Source organism: Periophthalmus magnuspinnatus, chromosome 19 (genome assembly GCF_009829125.3).
Source record: "Periophthalmus magnuspinnatus isolate fPerMag1 chromosome 19, fPerMag1.2.pri, whole genome shotgun sequence".
Taxonomy (NCBI): Eukaryota; Metazoa; Chordata; class Actinopteri; order Gobiiformes; family Gobiidae; genus Periophthalmus; species Periophthalmus magnuspinnatus.
The window spans coordinates 714924-734413 of NC_047144.1; the positions used below are offsets into that span (position 1 = coordinate 714924).

The 19490-nt window shown below is 47.5% G+C and overlaps 1 protein-coding gene across 2 annotated transcripts in view; it reads left to right on the forward strand.

The window, feature by feature from the left end:
* LOC117387568 (NACHT, LRR and PYD domains-containing protein 3-like) overlaps positions 1 to 19490 on the forward strand; it is a 157510-nt gene that overhangs the window by 23012 nt on the left and 115008 nt on the right. The window lies entirely within an intron of this gene.

Here is a 19490-nt window from a genome sequence, read left to right on the forward strand (position 1 = left end):
TGTGCATTCTTCAGCTGGAGATTTGTCCACAGGGACATGTTTACCCCGTCCTCCACCTCCTCCTCCACCTCCTCCACCTCCTCCTCCATCTGGGACGTCCCGACATCCAGGTGGGACCGTGAGCCCTTCATTTAAACAGTGACGACTGATGAGCTGCAGCTAAAGCGGCTCTTCTCACGAGCCACGGACCGAGAAACTAAAACTAAACTCTGAAATATGTCAAAAATAAACTAAAACTAAACTCTGAAATATGTCAAAAATAAACTAAAACTAAACTCTGAAATATGTAAAAAAAAATAAAAATAAAAATAAACTCTGAAATGTGTAAAAAAAAAAAAAAAAAAAAAAAAAAACTAAACTCTGAAATGTGTAAAAAAAAAAAAAAAAAACTAAACTCTGAAATATGTCAAAAAAAAATTTAAACTAAACTCTGAAATATGTAAAAAAAAATTAAAACTAAACTCTGAAATATGTCAAAAAATAAAAATAAACTCTGAAATATGTAAAAAAAAATAAATAAAATAAAACTAAACTCTGAAATATGTAAAAAAAATAAATAAAAATAAACTCTGAAATATGTAAAAAAAAATAAATAAAACTAAACTCTGAAATATGTCAAAAAATAAAAATAAACTCTGAAATATGTAAAAAAAATAAAAAAAATAAAACTAAACTCTGAAATATGTAAAAAAATAAAATAAAAGTAAACTCTGAAATATGTCAGAAAATAAACTAAAACTAAACTCTGAAATATGCTCAAAAAATAAAAACTAAACTCTGAAATACGCTCATACTTTAAATCTAGAATTTTAAAAAAGTTAGATTTTTTTCAATTTATTATTTATTTATTTGTCTGAAATTAAAGTGTGAAATAAACCTGACATCCATTTGATACTTTGCACTAACATCGCTCTGGGGGGGTTGTGCATGTGTGTCTATGGTGAAATGTTCAGCAGTTTCCATGGTGACACAGTGAACACATGAGGTCGTGTGAAAACTCAAGACAAAATGAATTTAAACATCGACCATTTCCCTGTGATCAGTCCGAGCGCTCATGGTCCTGTTTAAGTGTTTGATTTTCAACAAACTAATGCTAACGCTAACGCTAATGCTAATGCTAACGCTAGCTTGTGACTAATATTATTTGAGAGGGACTCGTTTACCCGCACAGATCAGCTCACCTGTTGGAGTTCAGCCAGTTCTTTATGGTCAAACTGTGTTAAAACAAAACTCAGATTAAAGTTTCAGAGTTTCAGACAGAGCAGTGCCTCCAGTTAGCGTCACACCTCCAGTTTGTGATATTCCCGTCAAAATTCCGCGCTCACTTATGTTTCACGGTGTAACGTCACAGGTCCAGCTCGCTAACTCTGCCTGGAAAACGCAGAGGAGGAGCTGGAGTTTTCCAAACGTCTTCGCTCTTGTCGGACGTGGAAATGAACAGAACTGGACTTTTCCAAATCCAACAGCTGCATCCCAGAAAAACAACTTGGACTTGGCTTTCCTCAGGATGGAAATTCCCACTGGGATCGGAAATCTGTTTTTGAGGGCACACGTGTTCCAGCGGATCAGGGAAAATCCATGTCTCTATGTGGCAGAGTTATCACCACAGGGTCACCGGTTCAGTTCATAGATGAAGTGTAGGGCTTTTCTGTGTGGAGTTTGCATGTTCTCCCTGTGTCCATGTGGAGTTTGCGTGTTCTCTCTGTGTCTGTGTGGAGTTTGCGTGTTCTCTCTGTGTGGAGTTTGTGTGTTCTCTCTGTGTGGAGTTTGCGTGTTCTCTATGCATCTGTGTGGAGTTTGCGTGTTCTCCCTGTGTCTGTGTGGAGTTTGCGTGTTCTCTCTGGGTCTGTGTGGAGGTTGTGTGTTCTCTCTGTGTTTTTGTGTGGAGTTTGTGTGTTCTCTCTGTGTTTTTGTGTGGAGTTTGCTTGTTCTCCCTGTGTCTGTGTGGAGTTTGCGTGTTCTCCCTGTGTCTGTGTGGAGGTTGCGTGTTCTCTCTGTGTTTTTGTGTGGAGTTTGTGTGTTCTCTCTGTGTTTTTGTGTGGAGTTTGCGCATTCTCTCTGTGTCTGTGTGGAGTTTGTGTGTTCTCCCTGTGTCTGTGTGGAGTTTGCATGTTCTCTCTGTGTCTGTGTGGAGTTTGCGTGTTCTCCCTGCGTCTGTGTGGAGTTTGCGTGTTCTCTCTACATCTGTGTGGAGGTTGCGTGTTCTCTCTGTGTCTGTGTGGAGTTTGCGTGTTCTCTCTGCGCCTGTGTGGAGTTTGCGTGTTCTCTCTGCATCTGTGTGGAGTTTGCGTGTTCTTCCTGCGTCTGTGTGGAGTTTGCGTGTTCTCCCTGTGTCTGTGTGGACTTTGTGTGTTCTCTCTGCGTCTGTGTGGAGTTTGCGTGTTCTCCCTGTGTCTGTGTGGAGTTTGCGTGTTCTCTCTGTGTCTGTGTGGAGTTTGCGTGTTCTCTCTGTGTGGAGTTTGCGTGTTCTCTCTGTGTGGAGTTTGCGTGTTCTCCCTGTGTCTGTGTGGAGTTTGCGTGTTCTCTCTGGGTCTGTGTGGAGGTTGCGTGTTCTCTCTGTGTTTTTGTGTGGAGTTTGTGTGTTCTCTCTGTGTTTTTGTGTGGAGTTTGCGTGTTCTCCCTGTGTCTGTGTGGAGTTTGCGTGTTCTCTCTGGGTCTGTGTGGAGGTTGCGTGTTCTCTCTGTGTTTTTGTGTGGAGTTTGCGTGTTCTCTCTGTGTTTTTGTGTGGAGTTTGCGTGTTCTCCCTGTGTCTGTGTGGAGTTTGCGTGTTCTCTCTGGGTCTGTGTGGAGGTTGCGTGTTCTCTCTGTGTTTTTGTGTGGAGTTTGCGTGTTCTCTCTGTGTTTTTGTGTGGAGTTTGTGTGTTCTCTCTGTGTTTTTGTGTGGAGTTTGCGCGTTCTCTCTGTGTCTGTGTGGAGTTTGTGTGTTCTCCCTGTGTCTGTGTGGAGTTTGCGTGTTCTCTCTGTGTCTGTGTGGAGTTTGCGTGTTCTCCCTGCGTCTGTGTGGAGTTTGCGTGTTCTCTCTACATCTGTGTGGAGGTTGCGTGTTCTCTCTGTGTCTGTGTGGAGTTTGCGTGTTCTCTCTGCGTCTGTGTGGAGTTTGCGTGTTCTCTCTGCGTCTGTGTGGAGTTTGCGTGTTCTTCCTGCGTCTGTGTGGAGTTTGCGTGTTCTCCCTGTGTCTGTGTGGACTTTGTGTGTTCTCTCTGCGTCTGTGTGGAGTTTGCGTGTTCTCTCTGCGTCTGTGTGGAGTTTGCGTGTTCTTCCTGTGTCTGTGTGGAGTTTGCGTGTTCTCTCTGCGTCTGTGTGGAGTTTGCGTGTTCTCTCTGTGTCTGTGTGGAGTTTGCGTGTTCTCCCTGTGTCTGTGTGGAGTTTGCGTGTTCTCTCTACATCTGTGTGGAGGTTGCGTGTTCTCTCTGTGTCTGTATGGAGTTTGCGTGTTCTCCCTGCATCTGTGTGGAGTTTGCGTGTTCTCCCTGCGTCTGTGTGGAGTTTGCGTGTTCTCTCTGTGTCTGTGTGGAGTTTGCGTGTTCTCTCTGCGTCTGTGTGGAGTTTGCGTGTTCTCCCTGCGTCTGTGTGGAGTTTGCGTGTTCTCTCTGCGTCTGTGTGGAGTTTGCGTGTTCTCTCTGTGTCTGTGTGGAGTTTGCGTGTTCTCTCTGTGTCTGTGTGGAGTTTGCGTGTTCTCCCTGCGTCTGTGTGGAGTTTGCGTGTTCTCCCTGCGTCTGTGTGGAGTTTGCGTGTTCTCTCTGTGTCTGTGTGGAGTTTGCGTGTTCTCTCTGCGTCTGTGTGGAGTTTGCGTGTTCTTCCTGCGTCTGTGTGGACTTTGTGTGTTCTCTCTGTGTCTGTGTGGACTTTGCGTGTTCTATCTGTGTCTGTGTGGAGTTTGCGTGTTCTATCTGCGTCTGTGTGGAGTTTGCGTGTTCTCCCTGCATCTGTGTGGAGTTTGCGTGTTCTCCCTGCGTCTGTGTGGAGTTTGTGTGTTCTCTCTGTGTCTGTGTGGAGTTTGCGTGTTCTCCCTGCGTCTGTGTGGAGTTTGCGTGTTCTCTCTGCGTCTGTGTGGAGTTTGCGTGTTCTCCCTGTGTCTGTGTCTGCATTTGACCCACAGTCGGGTCTGTGGAGTGGTGTACCTCTGGAGACAGGAGTTCCACAGTGAAAGTGTGAGATCTTTATCGTCGTCATGGCGTTTTACGAGGCGCGTCTGTGGAAAACGTCACATTAAACCTGGAGCGGGGCTTTGTGGCTCATTTACTGGGTCTTTAAACACCTGTAAAACACCAGGACACTTCTTATGTAGCACATTTAAAGATCCACTATGGAACTTTTCACCAGCTTGTCTCAATACACACGTTACTGCTGTGTCCTGAATGTTTACCTGTCAGATCTGTGGAGAGGGGAGCAGGTCACAAAAAGAATTCACGTTTTTAAGGTCGTTAAAACGGCCTGTGACGTGGAGGTGTCACTTGTCTCCATGGAAACGATACGTCTAATGCCGCACCGTGGAACATTCTAAGTATCTCAGAGAAGAGGGAGGTCGACCTTCAGCCACAAAAGTTACAACGTGAATCTTTAATGTTTTCAGACGTCAGTGAGGGAACAGAAATGTATTTTTAAAAATAAAAAAGGCTCATGTTGAGGTCCCTCCCTGGCTCATGTTGAGGTCCCTCCCTGGCTCATGTTGAGGTCCCTCCCTGGCTCATGTTGAGATCCCTCCCTGGCTCATGTTGAGATCCCTCCCTGGCTCATGTTGAGGTCCCTCGTGGCTCATTTTGAGGTCCCTCATGGCTCATGTTGAGGTCCCTCCCTGGCTCGTTTTGAGGTCCCTCGTGGCTCATGTTGAGGTCCCTCGTGGCTCATTTTGAGGTCCCTCCCTGTGGTCCGTGTGTGTCTGTATTTACTCAAGTTCTGCCATTTTGGGAAAAAAAGTGTTTTTCTTGACGGTGGAAATTTACTGCAGTGAAAAAAGACACAGAGACGCTACTAATACTGCAAATATATGTAGTACTACTGCCACGGCTGATATTACTGCAAATACAAGTCTACACGTACTTCTACTGCTATTCCTAATATTATTTCAACCACTACTTCTACTACTACTACTACTACTACTACTATTACTGCTACTACTACTGAAACAGGACTAAACCAGGTCTATCCTTGTCTCTTCAGTCGTCCGAGGACACGTCTCTTCAGTCGTCCCAGGACATGTCTCTCAGTCGTCTGAGGACATGTCTCTCAGTCGTCTGAGGACACGTCTCTTCAGTCGTCCGAGGACACGTCTCTCAGTCGTCCGAGGACATGTCTCTTCAGTCGTCCGAGGACACGTCTCTCAGTCCTGTCCACACTGAGACTCTGTCCTACTTAATACTTAATCCTTCTCTTTTTCCTGTTTCTGTATCAGATCAAATGAAAACGACTTAAATCAGCGACTCCTCATTTCTCTGGCCCTCAGCTGCTCAGCCCGAAGCCCAGGCCAAACCAGGTCAATCCAGACCCAAACCAGGCCAAACCAGGCCGCTCTTTTGGGTCTGAGCTCATCGTCCATCGTCTGGTGCCATTTTTTTTTGGACAAGTGAATCTTTGTCTCGTCAAAAATAAACTTAAAGTCACAGACGAAGAAAAAACGTCGCACTTTGGATTTGTAGATTTTTGGTGGTTCAGATGTGACCAAAGACGTTTCCTGGATTTAAAAATACATCAGAAATAAAAACCAGGACTAAACCAGGACTAAACCAGGACTAAAGCAGGACTAAAGCAGGACTAAACCAGGACTGAACCAGGACTGAACCAGGACTAAACCAGGACTAAACCAGGACTGAACCAGGACTGAACCAGGACTAAACCAGGACTGAACCAGGACTGAACCAGGACTAAGCCAGGACTAAACCAGGACTGAACCAGGACTGAACCAGGACTAAACCAGGACTAAACCAGGACTGAACCAGGACTAAACCAGGACTAAACCAGGACTGAACCAGGACTAAACCAGGACTAAGCCAGGACTAAACCAGGACTGAACCAGGACTGAACCAGGACTAAACCAGGACTAAGCCAGGACTAAACCAGGACTAAACCAGGACTAAACCAGAACTAAACCAGGACTAATCTTTCTTCTTGGTGGGTCATTTCAGCCCACAGACATTTCCAGGTCTAAAACGTTTTAATCCTGCGTCTGTTTTCTTAAAGTTTTATTTAGATCTTGTGAAAACACGGCCTGGACTGAGTCTCAGATTTGGATCAGATGAAAAAATATGTTGAGAATTTCAAAGGTAAATATGAGCGAGTTTGGAGCGAGAACAGGAACGGCAAAAAGAACGAGAAGAAAAGAAGCTTTGAGACGAAAGAGACGGACCAAAACACACAGGTCTGTGTCCACAGTGTGGACCAGAGCCCGGTTTGGTCCAGATGGAGACTCGGTGTAGACCTGGTCTAGTCCTGGTCTAGTCCTGGTTCAGTCCTGGTTCAGTCCTGGATTAGTCCTGGTTTAGTCCTGGTTTAGTCCTGGTTTAGTCCTGGTCTAGTCCTGGTCTAGTCCTAGATTAGTCCTGGTTTAGACCTTTTGTAGTCCTGGTTTAGTCCTGTTTTAGTCCTGGTCTAGTCCTGGTTTAGTCCTGGTTTAGTCCTGGTTCAGTCCTGGTCTAGTCCTGGTCTAGTCCCGGTCTAGTCCTGGTCTAGTCCTGGTTCAGTCCTGGTTTAGTCCTGGATTAGTCCTGGATTAGTCCTGGTTTAGACCTGGTTCAGTCCTGGTTCAGTCCTGGTTCAGTCCTAGTTTAGTCCTGGATTAGTCCTGGATTAGTCCTGGTCTAGTCCTGGTTTAGTCCTGGATTAGTCCTGGTCTAGTCCTGGTTCAGTCCTGGATTAGTCCTGGTTTAGTCCTGGTTTAGTCCTGGTTTAGTCCTGGTCTAATCCTGGTTTAGTCCTAGATTAGTCCTGGTTTAGACCTTTTGTAGTCCTGGTTTAGTCCTGTTTTAGTCCTGTTTTAGTCCTGGTCTAGTCCTGGTTTAGTCCTAGATTAGTCCTGGTTTAGACCTTTTGTAGTCCTGGTTTAGTCCTGTTTTAGTCCTGGTTTAGTCCTGGTTTAGTCCTGGTTCAGTCCTGGTCTAGTCCTGGTCTAGTCCCGGTCTAGTCCTGGTCTAGTCCTGGTTCAGTCCTGGTTTAGTCCTGGATTAGTCCTGGATTAGTCCTGGTCTAGTCCTGGTTTAGTCCTGGATTAGTCCTGGTCTAGTCCTGGTTCAGTCCTGGATTAGTCCTGGTTTAGTCCTGGTTTAGTCCTGGTCTAATCCTGGTTTAGTCCTAGATTAGTCCTGGTTTAGACCTTTTGTAGTCCTGGTTTAGTCCTGTTTTAGTCCTGGTCTAGTCCTGGTTTAGTCCTAGATTAGTCCTGGTTTAGACCTTTTGTAGTCCTGGTTTAGTCCTGTTTTAGTCCTGGTCTAGTCCTGGTTTAGTCCTGGTTTAGTCCTGGTTCAGTCCTGGTCTAGTCCTGGTCTAGTCCCGGTCTAGTCCTGGTCTAGTCCTGGTTCAGTCCTGGTTTAGTCCTGGATTAGTCCTGGATTAGTCCTGGTCTAGTCCTGGTTTAGTCCTGGATTAGTCCTGGTCTAGTCCTGGTTTAGTCTCAGCTCATTAAAACTGAGTTCATTCCATTTAATCTACATTGGGGCTAAATTATAAATAAACCAGGACTAGACCAGGACTAAACCAGGACTAGACCAAAAACATTTTTATTAGAAGTGAAAGAGGAAGTAACTCTGGAGAAATGTTAGCATGCTAGTTGTTGTTAGCGGTGACATGAGGGGAAAGCAGGAAGTGCTACATCCTCTACACCATAAACCCTAAATGTAGATGTTCTGGTCCAACTCTGGTCCTCACTCTGGTCCTCACTCTGGTCCTCACTCTGGTCCTCACTCTGGTCCTGATTCTGGTCCTCACTCTGGTCCTCACTCTGGTCCTCACTCTGGTCCTGGTCCTCACTCCGGTCCTCACTCCGGTCCTCACTCCGGTCCTCACTCCGGTCCTCACTCTGGTCCTCACTCTGGTCCTCACTCTGGTCCTGGTCCTCACTCTGGTCCTCACTCTGGTCCTGGTCCTCACTCTGGTCCTCACTCTGGTCCTGGTCCTCACTCTGGTCCTCACTCTGGTCCTCACTCTGGTCCTGACTCTGGTCCTCACTCTGGTCCTTACTCCGGTCCTCACTCTGGTCCTGACTCTGGTCCTCACTCTGGTCCTGGTCCTCACTCTGGTCCTGGTCCTCACTCTGGTCCTCACTCTGGTCCTGGTCCTCACTCTGGTCCTGGTCCTCACTCTGGTCCTCACTCTGGTCCTGGTCCTCACTCTGGTCCTCACTCTGGTCCTCACTCTGGTCCTGGTCCTCACTCCGGTCCTCACTCTGGTCCTGGTCCTCACTCTGGTCCTGGTCCTCACTCTGGTCCTGGTCCTCACTCTGGTCCTCACTCTGGTCCTGACCCTGGTCCTCACTCTGGTCCTCTGGTCCTGACTCTGGTCCTCACTCTGGTCCTCACTCTGGTCCTCACTCTGGTCCTCACTCTGGTCCTCACTCTGGTCCTGGTCCTCACTCTGGTCCTCACTCTGGTCCTGGTCCTCACTCTGGTCCTCACTCAACATTCGCAGTGAAACATATCATTTTGGCTCTAAATTAAACTTTGTCTTGTCAGTTTGTTTTTCAGACCTGGCGGCTGCACAACACTGTTTAAAAGTGCGTTGCCGTGGTTACAGCGGAGCGTTAAGTCCCGCCCCCAGACGACACGCCGAGGTTTTAGACGGAGACAAACTGAGACAAACTGAACGTCAAGAAACACGTTCATAAAGTTCAGAAACTCGTGGTGAATCGTTAGGACGTAGTTGTTTTTTTACCTCATGTTTTTAATTCAGTGGTTTTACGTCGCTCACCACTTGAACCACTCGACCCGTGATTATCTCACCACCTGTGTCTCCTCCGGGACACGAGACGCTTCACTTCTGTCCTGGCTCATGTCCAAACGTCCCATTCAGGACAAAACGAGGCCAGTGTAAGAGAAACTGACGCTTTTGTGACTCACACAAACCAGACTCTGAAAAGACACTTTTAAAATGCAAATACGACCAGGGACAGAGGGACAGAGGGACAGAGGGACAACGAGAGAGGGACAACGGGACAGAGGGACAGAGGGACAACGAGAGAGGGACAACAAGAGAGGGACAACAAGAGAGAGACAACAAGAGAGAGACAACAAGAGAGAGACAACAAGAGAGGGACAAAAAGTGGGACAACAAGAGAGAGACAACAAGAGGGACAACAGACAGGGACAACAAGAGAGAGACAAAAAGTGGGACAACAAGAGAGAGACAACAAGAGAGAGACAAAAAGTGGGACAACAAGAGAGAGACAACAAGAGGGACAACAAGAGGGACAACAAGAGAGGGACAAAAAGTGGGACAACAAGAGAGAGACAACAAGAGAGAGACAACAAGAGAGAGACAACAAGAGGGACAACAAGAGAGGGACAACAAGAGAGGGACAACAAGAGAGAGACAAAAAGTGGGACAACAAGAGAGAGACAACAAGAGAGAGACAACAAGAGAGAGACAACAAGAGGGACAACAAGAGAGGGACAACAAGAGAGGGACAACAAGAGAGAGACAAAAAGTGGGACAACAAGAGAGGGACAACAAGAGAGAGACATGTGAAAAACCAGGTACCGCGCCTCTGAGTGTCACCTCCAGCACACAGGGGGCAGCAGAGAGCCTGTACTTGTTCCCTGTAGAATGTGTAGTATTTATGGCCCATTCATCTCAAAGGCAAATATCACTTTATCTTCGTGCCTCAGCGGCGCCACCTGCTGACAGTGTTTACGCAGCCCGCCCCTCTCTTTGTTTAAATGCCACGTTCGTTTGCCAAACTCAGAGTCAAACAGGAGAAGTCCAGTGAAAAAAGAGCAAAGATCTGTTTTTAAAGGACCCGCAGCGTCCGAATTTCTGATCTATAATGTTAAGGTTCTGCTCTCAAACTGAAAACACTCTGTTCCACCTTGTGATGTCATCGTGTGGTGATACAGGAAGTGCTCCACTGTGTTTTTAAACTCCACACACCTTCATTTATAGAATCATTTGGATCATTTCAGTCCTGGAGTTGTCTCTTATCTCGACTGAACTAAAGGTAAAAAGGAGGAGTTAACGTGAAAACTACCACTTGATGACATCACAAGGTGGAAAAGAGCCTGAAAACGTTTCACATTGTTCCCTGTTGTTCTTCCTTTAAAGGTCTTGTTTGTTCTTTACAAAAAAACTGAAAGAAACTGGTATTTTTCTGTGTGTGATTAAAGAGCGACAAAAACTGAATCACTGAAAAGACGAGAAAATACAAGAGGAAAAAGTAATAAACAAAAACGTAAAATACACCGGCTCAAATAACTGAGGTAATGTTCTCCTCGTGCAGACGCGTTCTCCTCGTACAGACGCGTTCTCCTCGTGCAGACGCCTTCTCCTCGTGCAGACGCCTTCTCCTCGTGCAGACGCCTTCTACTCGTGCAGACGTGTTCTCCTCCTGCAGACGCGTTCTCCTCGTGCGGACGCGTTCTCCTCGTGCAGACGCCTTCTCCTCGTGCAGACGCGTTCTCCTCGTGCAGACGCGTTCTCCTCGTGCAGACGCGTTCTCCACATGCAGACGCGTTCTCCTCCTGCAGACGCGTTCTCCTCGTGCGGACGCGTTCTCCTCGTGCGGACGCGTTCTCCTCGTGCAGACGCCTTCTCCTCGTGCAGACGCGTTCTCCTCGTGCAGACGCGTTCTCCTCGTGCAGACGCGTTCTCCTCCTGCAGACGTGTTCTCCACATGCAGACGTGTTCTCCTCGTGCAGACGTGTTCTCCTCCTGCAGACGCGTTCTCCTCCTGCAGACGCGTTCTCCTCCTGCAGACGTGTTCTCCTCGTGCAGACGTGTTCTCCTCTGTGGGTGTAATGTGCAGAGGAGCAGGTCTGGGGTCTGGACATAATCACAGACTCAGTGAAAACACCAGCGACAAAACACGAGAACCGATGCAGAACGTTATGAGAAGTTTGGAGCACGCTGCAAAAAACTACTATTCAGACTTCACTGGGGGTATTCTACGTGGATGTCTATGGCGGAAAGTTCAGCAGTTACCACGGTGACACAACACACACATCAGCCCACACTGTCCAAAAACTTTTAAGAGTCTGAAAAATCAAGAAAAAAAAAGGCGACAGGACTAACGGAAACATTACTGGGTAACGCTAACGCTAATGCTAATGCTAATGCTAATGCTAATGCTAATGCTAGTCATATGAATCTTATGGTTTAAAGTCCTTTCTGCGACACTCTCGTCTTCTGGGTTGAATAACGGCTTCGATTTTCTGAAGTAAAATAAAATAATTTGACGTTTGTTCATTTAAACGGAAAAGACGTCGAACTTTGTGTCAGTTTTTGTTTCGTTAATCACAGAAACGTTCACCGTAAACCGGGTCAAATCCACATCGACTCTGTGAGCCGTTTTATTTGAGTGATATTATTTTGAACTCCAGTCAGTTTATTTGGTTTTTCTATAGGAATAACCTGGAGGGCACATATATAAAGTGTCTTGCCCAATGACACAACGGCAGAATTTGTTAGTGGGACTGGGGGTCAAAACAGAAACATGAATAAAAGTCGTGACCTGATTTCTGCAGAGTGAGAGAATATTGTATAACGAGATGAAAAAGAAAAAGGAGTAGATTCTGACGTGAGGCGCGGCCTAAATCTGGACTCCTTTTTATAGACGGTGGTTTTGGGTGACACCAAAAACAAAACGCGGTCCCATTATGGAGCCCTGAGGAACCTCTCATGTGGTGTGTGAGCCGTACTTATGTGTATTTACTACACAGAAACACCCAGAGAGGAGGAGGAGGAGGAGGAGGAGGAGGAGGAGGAGGAGGGGGAGGAGTACTTATGTGTATTTACTACACAGAAACACCCAGAGAGGAGGAGGAGGAGGAGGAGGAGGAGGAGGAGGGAGAGGAGGAGGAGAGGAGGAGGAGGACTAAACCAGGACTTATTTCAGGTTGCCCTCTAACCAAAGGATTTAACTTCCCGTCTCTGACTCTGTGCCTTCGAGCAAAACAGGAAACTGACCTGTCCCCAGACCAGAGGACGGTTCTGTCCCCAGACCAGAGGACGGTTCTGTCCACATAGAAATAGCGCTGTGGTTTGCTAGCTAGCGGCTGTTTGCTAGCTAGCGGCTGTTTGCTAGCTCATCTTCTTCCGACCGCACGATCACAATTATAGTTTTTCTGCTGGTGTAAAATGTGGCGGTCAGTCAAACCCGGAGGCATCACATTTACCCAGAATTCCGAGCTGTGCAGAATCTAAAACGAGCTGAAAATGGACGTCTATTTCCTGGTGGGACAAAGGTTTAACTGTGTGGTCAGCCACATTTGGACACTCCCGTCAAAACGCCGCACGGTCCTGTCACAGGAAAAAGAACACTTTAAACTAAAATGTGAGACGTTTGTGAGAGACGCACACGTCTACTGTCCACTGCAGAGTGTCCAGAGTGTCCAGTGTGTCCAGTGTGTCCACTGCAGTGTGTCCAGTGTGTCCAGTGTATGTCCAGTGTGTGTCCAGTGTGTCCAGAGTGTGTCCAGTGTGTCCAGTATGTCCAGCATGTCCAGTGTCCAGTCCAGTGTGTGTCCAGTGTGTCCACTGCAGAGTGTCCAGTGTGTCCAGTGTGTCCAGTGTCTACATCAGAGACAAAGACAAAATTAAACCACTTCAGGTTTGATTTAATGTTTTTATGTTTAACTGTTATGATGAGGCCCAGAGTGAGGCCCAGAGTGAGGCCCAGTGTGAGGCCCAGTGTGAGGCCCAGAGTGAGGCCCAGAGTGAGGCCCAGTTTTAGATTTTTGTCACTGATTCTGTGAGGACTGAGGCCAATATCATGAGATCAAGTACAGCAGTGAGTAACTGTAACTGTACTCCGAATACTACCAAACGAAAGAGTAACTGTCAGAGTAACAGGAGGTAAAAGGGGCGTGTCTGAGTAAATGCTGACATAATTCATAAATGAGGCGGAGTCGGGCCGATGAGGCGGAGTCGGGCCGATGAGGCAGCGTCTCTTCAGATCCCTGTTTCTCATTACGTACGGTACAATTACGCCCGCGCTCGTATGTCATGAACGCTTTTTTTTACGAGGAGACGCTCAGTTTTTGTCCCTCTGCTCCTCCCGTACTTCCCGCGGACTCACTTCCTGTTTGGAAACGTTAGCTTTGATCACGTCGTCAAACTGCAGCGAGCGCTAAACGTTAACGAGCGTTTTTTGTTTTTGTTTTATGAAACTAGCGTGACGTGAGCCGAGCGTGGAGCCTCGTGACGGCGAAACAGGACGACCTTTGGACACATGTGGAGAGGACGCCGTTATTTATACTGCTACTTCTACTTCTACTTGTAGCGTACACGCAGTAACAGCAGTACTTTGCAGGGTCGCGCGTATGTCAGAACTTGTAAAAAAAAAAAAAAAAAGTATAGCGGCGTTTCTCAATCTGCGGTCCGAGGTTAGTTCTAGAGAGTCGTACCGGACGGACGGGCGGAAGTGATCGCGTCGCTCTTGTCGCCATGGTAACGCGTTAGCTTCCGTTGCTACGATCATTTTGACTGTTTTAATGTTTTATTTTTACGGCGTAAACGTGGACTGTTTTCATATAAATGGACAGAGCTAACCTGCTAGCCGCCGCCGCCGCGTTCCAAACAGGAAGTGATCGCGGCGGCACTTCCTGCTCCGTCGACTCTGGCTCCGGTTCACTTTCTATTGAAAAACTGTAAGTGCTGCTTAAGTCTAACTCTAATCTTAGTTTGTGTGGTTCATTTTCTCCACTTTTTCTCCTCCTTTGGCTCATTTCTAGTTCAGAACTTCAGTAAAAATAACGTAGTCCTGTTTTAGACCTGGTCCGGCGCCAGAATAGACCTGTGTGATGTCATCAGTGGTGCATTCTGGGACGACACCGGGTCCCGTTTTAGTCCCGGTCCGGGTCTGGTGCTGTATAATCTCGTTTCATGTCAGACAAAACACCAATCCGAACCCGTTGGTTTGAATCCGTTTTGAACGCAGTGATTGTTCCGTAATTGCGTTGAACGATGGCAGACGTCCCTGCGTCTCCGCGGCGACGGCGAGGGAAAATTGTGATAATTCGGAGTTGTCTTTAAAAACACTCGTAAAATCAGAGCCGCAATGAGACAGAAGGAGAGAGTAAATCAAAAGTCAGACAAACACGGGGCTCTGGAATGCGCCGTTCAGTCGAGTTTGCACTTGTGAAAATCAAAACAAAAACATCACAGTGAAATACAGTCAACCTCAGGCCCGGGGGCCACATCTGGGGCCACACAATTATATTTGGGCCGTGAGATTATATCACATGTGCATTGGCCCGCAGGTTTACAGCACATGCAGCGCTAATACTACAACCCCCAGAATGCTTTGCTACTGCACTGCCTCCTTTTCTGGTCACGTTTCTGTTCATTAGCGGCTAAGCTAATACGCGGCCAAATTAACTCCACCCCTCCACAAAAATGGCCAAACGAAAGACGTAAAACAGGAGCCAAGGAGACAAGTGTGATGCAGATTCATAAAAAATAAAATAAATAAGAAGTGAAAGCAGCGTTTTTATTTCAGATTTTATAATATTTTATTTTGGCCCCGTGTGAATTTAGGAAACAGTTAATCCTCAGTGTGATGTCATCATGTCAACCAGGAAGTAAAATTTGAAACGTAAAAAAAAAAAATCGGTCAAACTGGGACATTTTTTAAAACGTTTCTTTGTAAAAATCTTAAATCTAAAGAGTCGTCAGTGAAACTTTAAATCCTGTGAAAGTATTTTGTATTTTCAGCGCCCGTACGTGATTCGCTGGTGTTTTTGTAAACGCTCTTTAGCTCCGCCCCCGTTTGGTAAAAGCCGCTCTTTAAATAAAGGTTGTGTTTTTCTCATCTGCAGCAGAAATAAACAGAAAAAGAATCGTCTCATGTTTTTGTTTTTGTTGCTATGAATCATGGGAAAGAGCCGCCCGTCGTGATCACACACTCCATCCTCCGACACGCTGCATTTAAAAAAGTGATAAACGAGAAAAAAGCAGCAGAGAAGTGAGAACTGTAAGGAAACAGCTGCAGGACAATGTTCCAGACAGTGGCTTTAATGTGTGTAGGACATTTAAATTTAAACAAAGTGCATCATAAAAAAAAGAAAAAGACAAACACACACAACAACAACACAATCACAACAACACACACACACAACAACACACACAACACCCAACAACACACACACACACACAACACACATACACAACAACACACACAACAACACACACACCAACAACACACACAACAACACACACACAACAACACACAGCAACGGGACTGAGGGGGCGGGGCTAAAAGGTCAAACTAATTTAATCAAGTTATAACAGTCACAACAGAGTCAGTGTCGTCCCTCGCTGTATACTGTGTCCTGATTGGCTGAGGGACTGTAGACCATTGTGTTGTGCGTCCTTGTCTCACGCACACACGTCTCACACACTCGTCTCACACATGTCTCACACACACACGTCTCACACACACACATGTCTCACACACACGTCTCACACACACACACGTCTCACACACACGTCTCTCACACACACGTCTCACACTCGTCTCATGAAGCTGAATGTGTCTCAGTCTCAGTGTGGGTGGAGTCAGGTGGAGCAGCTCTGGGACCACACGACCCACGGACCAGGATAATTACAGGGACAACGTCTCCTGAAATAGACAGCACCGCAATGTAAACACAGAACGGCCTACACACACTCGAGGAGAGGAGAGAGGGAGCGGCCTACACACACTCCAGGAGGAGAGGAGAGAGGGAGCGGAGAGAGGAGAGAGGAGGAGAGAGGGAGCAGCCTACACACACTCCAGGAGGAGAGGAGAGAGGGAGCGGAGAGAGGAGAGAGGGAGCAGCCTACACACACTTGAGGAGAGAGGAGAGAGGAGAGAGGAGGAGAGAGGAGAGAGGGCCTACACACACTCCAGGAGAGAGGAGAGAGGGAGAGGAGAGAGGAGGAGAGAGGAGAGAGGGAGCAGCCTACACACACTCGAGGAGGAGAGGAGAGAGGGAGCGGCCTACACACACTCCAGGAGAGGAGGAGAGAGGAGAGAGGGAGCAGCCTACACACACTCGAGGAGGAGAGGAGAGAGGGAGCGGAGAGAGGAGAGGAGAGAGGGAGCAGCCTACACACACTCGAGGAGAGAGGAGAGAGGAGAGAGGAGGAGAGAGGAGAGAGGAGAGAGGGAGCAGCCTACACACACTCGAGGAGAGGAGAGAGGAGAGAGGAGGAGAGAGGGAGCAGCCTACACACACTCGAGGAGAGGAGAGAGGAGAGAGAGGGGAGAGAGGGAGCAGCCTACACACACTCGAGGAGGAGAGGAGAGAGGAGGAGAGAGGAGAGGGAGCAGCCTACACACACTTGAGGAGGAGAGAGGAGGAGGAGAGAGGAGGAGGAGAGAGGGAGCAGCCTACACACACTCGAGGAGGAGAGGAGAGAGGAGGAGAGAGGAGAGGGAGCAGCCTACACACACTTGAGGAGGAGAGAGGAGGAGGAGAGAGGAGGAGGAGAGAGGGAGCAGCCTACACACACTCGAGGAGGAGAGGAGAGAGGAGGAGAGAGGGGAGAGAGGAGAGAGGAGGAGAGAGGAGGAGAGAGAGGAGAGAGGAGGAGAGAGGAGGAGAGAGGAGGAGAGAGAGAGGAGAGAGAGAGGAGAGAGGGAGCAGCCTACACACACTCGAGGAGAGGAGAGAGGAGAGAGAGGGGAGAGAGGGAGCAGCCTACACACACTCGAGGAGGAGAGGAGAGAGGAGGAGAGAGGAGAGGGAGCAGCCTACACACACTTGAGGAGGAGAGAGGAGGAGGAGAGAGGAGGAGGAGAGAGGGAGCAGCCTACACACACTCGAGGAGGAGAGGAGAGAGGAGGAGAGAGGGGAGAGAGGAGAGAGGAGGAGAGAGGAGGAGAGAGAGGAGAGAGGAGGAGAGAGGAGGAGAGAGGAGGAGAGAGAGAGGAGAGAGAGAGGAGAGAGGGAGCAGCCTACACACACTCGAGGAGAGGAGAGAGGAGAGAGGAGGAGAGAGGGAGCAGCCTACACACACTCGAGGAGAGGAGGAGAGAGGAGAGAGGAGGAGAGAGGAGAGAGAGAGGAGGAGAGAGGGAGCAGCCTACACACACACGAGGAGAGGAGGAGAGGGGAGGAGGAGAGAGGAGGAGGGGAGGAGGAGAGAGGAGGAGGAGAGAAGGAGCAGCCTACACACACTCATGGAGAGGAGGAGAGAGGAGGAGGAGAGAGGGAGAGAGAGACAGGGAGGGGGAGAAGAGGAGGGAGAGGAGGGGAGGAAGAGAGGGAGAAAGGAAGGAGGGAGAGAGGGAGAGATAGAGGAGGAGGGAGAGAGAAAGAGAGGGAGAGACGAGAGGAAGAGGAAGTGACATCATGTGCATATAAATGTATGAGTCTTTCTCTCACATTTATACAGAATCAATAAATAAACAGTAAAAAGTATCGGGCCCAAACTTGACCCTTGGGGGACTCCTTTACATAAAGTTCTGTTTTAAAGATAATTATGGACCAATCACAACCTGATTAATAAGAATTAAAATGGAGCATTAATTTAAATAAACTTTAACTTGATTTGCAACTAACTTTTTATTTTGATATAAACCGTTTACATTTTTAGTTGTACTTTTATCTGAAGCCAAAACAGGAGCCGATTTCCACATTTCTGGTGTAAAATTATGTAATAAAGGTTGAATTAAACATGGGGCCGCTGGTTATAGACGTTTTGGTTCAGGTCGTTAGCTTGTTAGCTCATTAGCTCATTAGCTCGTTAGCCGCTGAAGCTCTCACGCTCACAGATCCGGCCTCCAGACTAAGGTAAAGTCAAACGAATCACTTTTTCCACATAAGTTTTGCGTATGACGGCGTTTGGTGGAGCCATCTCTGCGTCGCAAGTCCCTCTGAAGTTAAAACGCCATTAAAATTAATTATGTTTTATGAGCCGCGACATATTAGCATCATTAAGGACGCCACATGAGAACGACTCTGGATAAACAGAGACAAACAGTAGCTATAGAAATACTTAAACATGTGGTTAAGCGCGGCCGTTAAACACGCTAGCACGGGCGAAGTTCACATGTGTCGCTGTTCGGTCCTCGTTTTGGGAGTTAGCGTAACGTTAGCATCATGCGACTGACTCCAGATGTGTTGTTGAAGCAGCTCTGGGGGTCAAAACAAGCCCACGGTGTTCAAAAGTGCACTGTTAGCATGCTAGTTGTTGTTGTTACCGTGACAACGAGGCTCCGCTCCGGTGTCTGTAAGAAATGAGTTTTTAGAAATGTGTTTAAAATGAGGAGATTTCTAAAGTCAGCGTCACGTTCTCCTCCTGCTCCTCCTCCTGCTCCTCCTCCTTCTGCTCCTCCTGCTCCTCCTCCTGCTCCTCCTCCTCCTCACACTGTTCTTCCTCCTCCTCCTCCTCCTCACACTGTTCTTCTTGGCTTTAGTCCAAACTCCTTTATCTCCTCGACCTCAGTCCACACACAGCAAACAGAAAAACTTTACACCCGCCTGAAAACCAGCCGGGACGTCCCACAGGGGGCAGAGGGCAAGAGGGCAGGGGGGTGAGAGGGGAGGGGGGTAAGAGGCGAGGGGGGTAAGAGGGGAGGGGGTGAGAGGAGAGGGGGGTAAAAACGTGAGAGGAGAGAGGTGTAAGAGGAGGGAGGGGTGAGAGGGGTAACAGAGTGAGCGGAGAGGGGCAAGAGGGGAGGGGGTGAAAGGGGGGTAAGAGGGAGGTAAGAGGGGAGAGGGGTAAAAGCATGAGAGGAGAGGGGTAAGAGGGGAGATAAAATGTCTCTGATGACAGAATATTTACAGAAACATGAGCAAAAACAAAGTGTCACTTTAAACAGAGATAAAGACACAGTCTGGAGTTTTTATCAAAATCCTCCATGTTCATTTTAAAGACACAGTTTAAAAATACGCTAACGCTAACGTGAAGCTAACATGAAGCTAGCTTTAGTATTTTAGAGTGTCCATGTTACACCGTGTTCTGACCTCGTCACACACAGACCTGGAGTTGTGTTTCGTTTCATTCACATGTTTAACACACAAACTCTTCTTCTCTCAAACAGACAACACTCTGTTCCACCTTGTGATGTCATCATGTGATACAGGAAGTGCTCCCTTGTCTCCTCTTCTCTTCCCCTCTTATCTCTTTGTTTCCTCTCCTCCTTTTGTCTCCTCCCTCTTTAGTCTGACCTGTTAATGTGAAAACTCCCACTTGATGACATCACAAGGTGTGACGTCGCATTTTGATCTTTGTAGATGTCACAGACTAATAATAAAGTGCGACTCAAACGTGTGAGAATGAAACAAAACACAACTCCAGGTCTGTTTTTGACGCGTTAACAACATGAGAACACGACTTAAAGCTACAAGAGTCACTTTTGC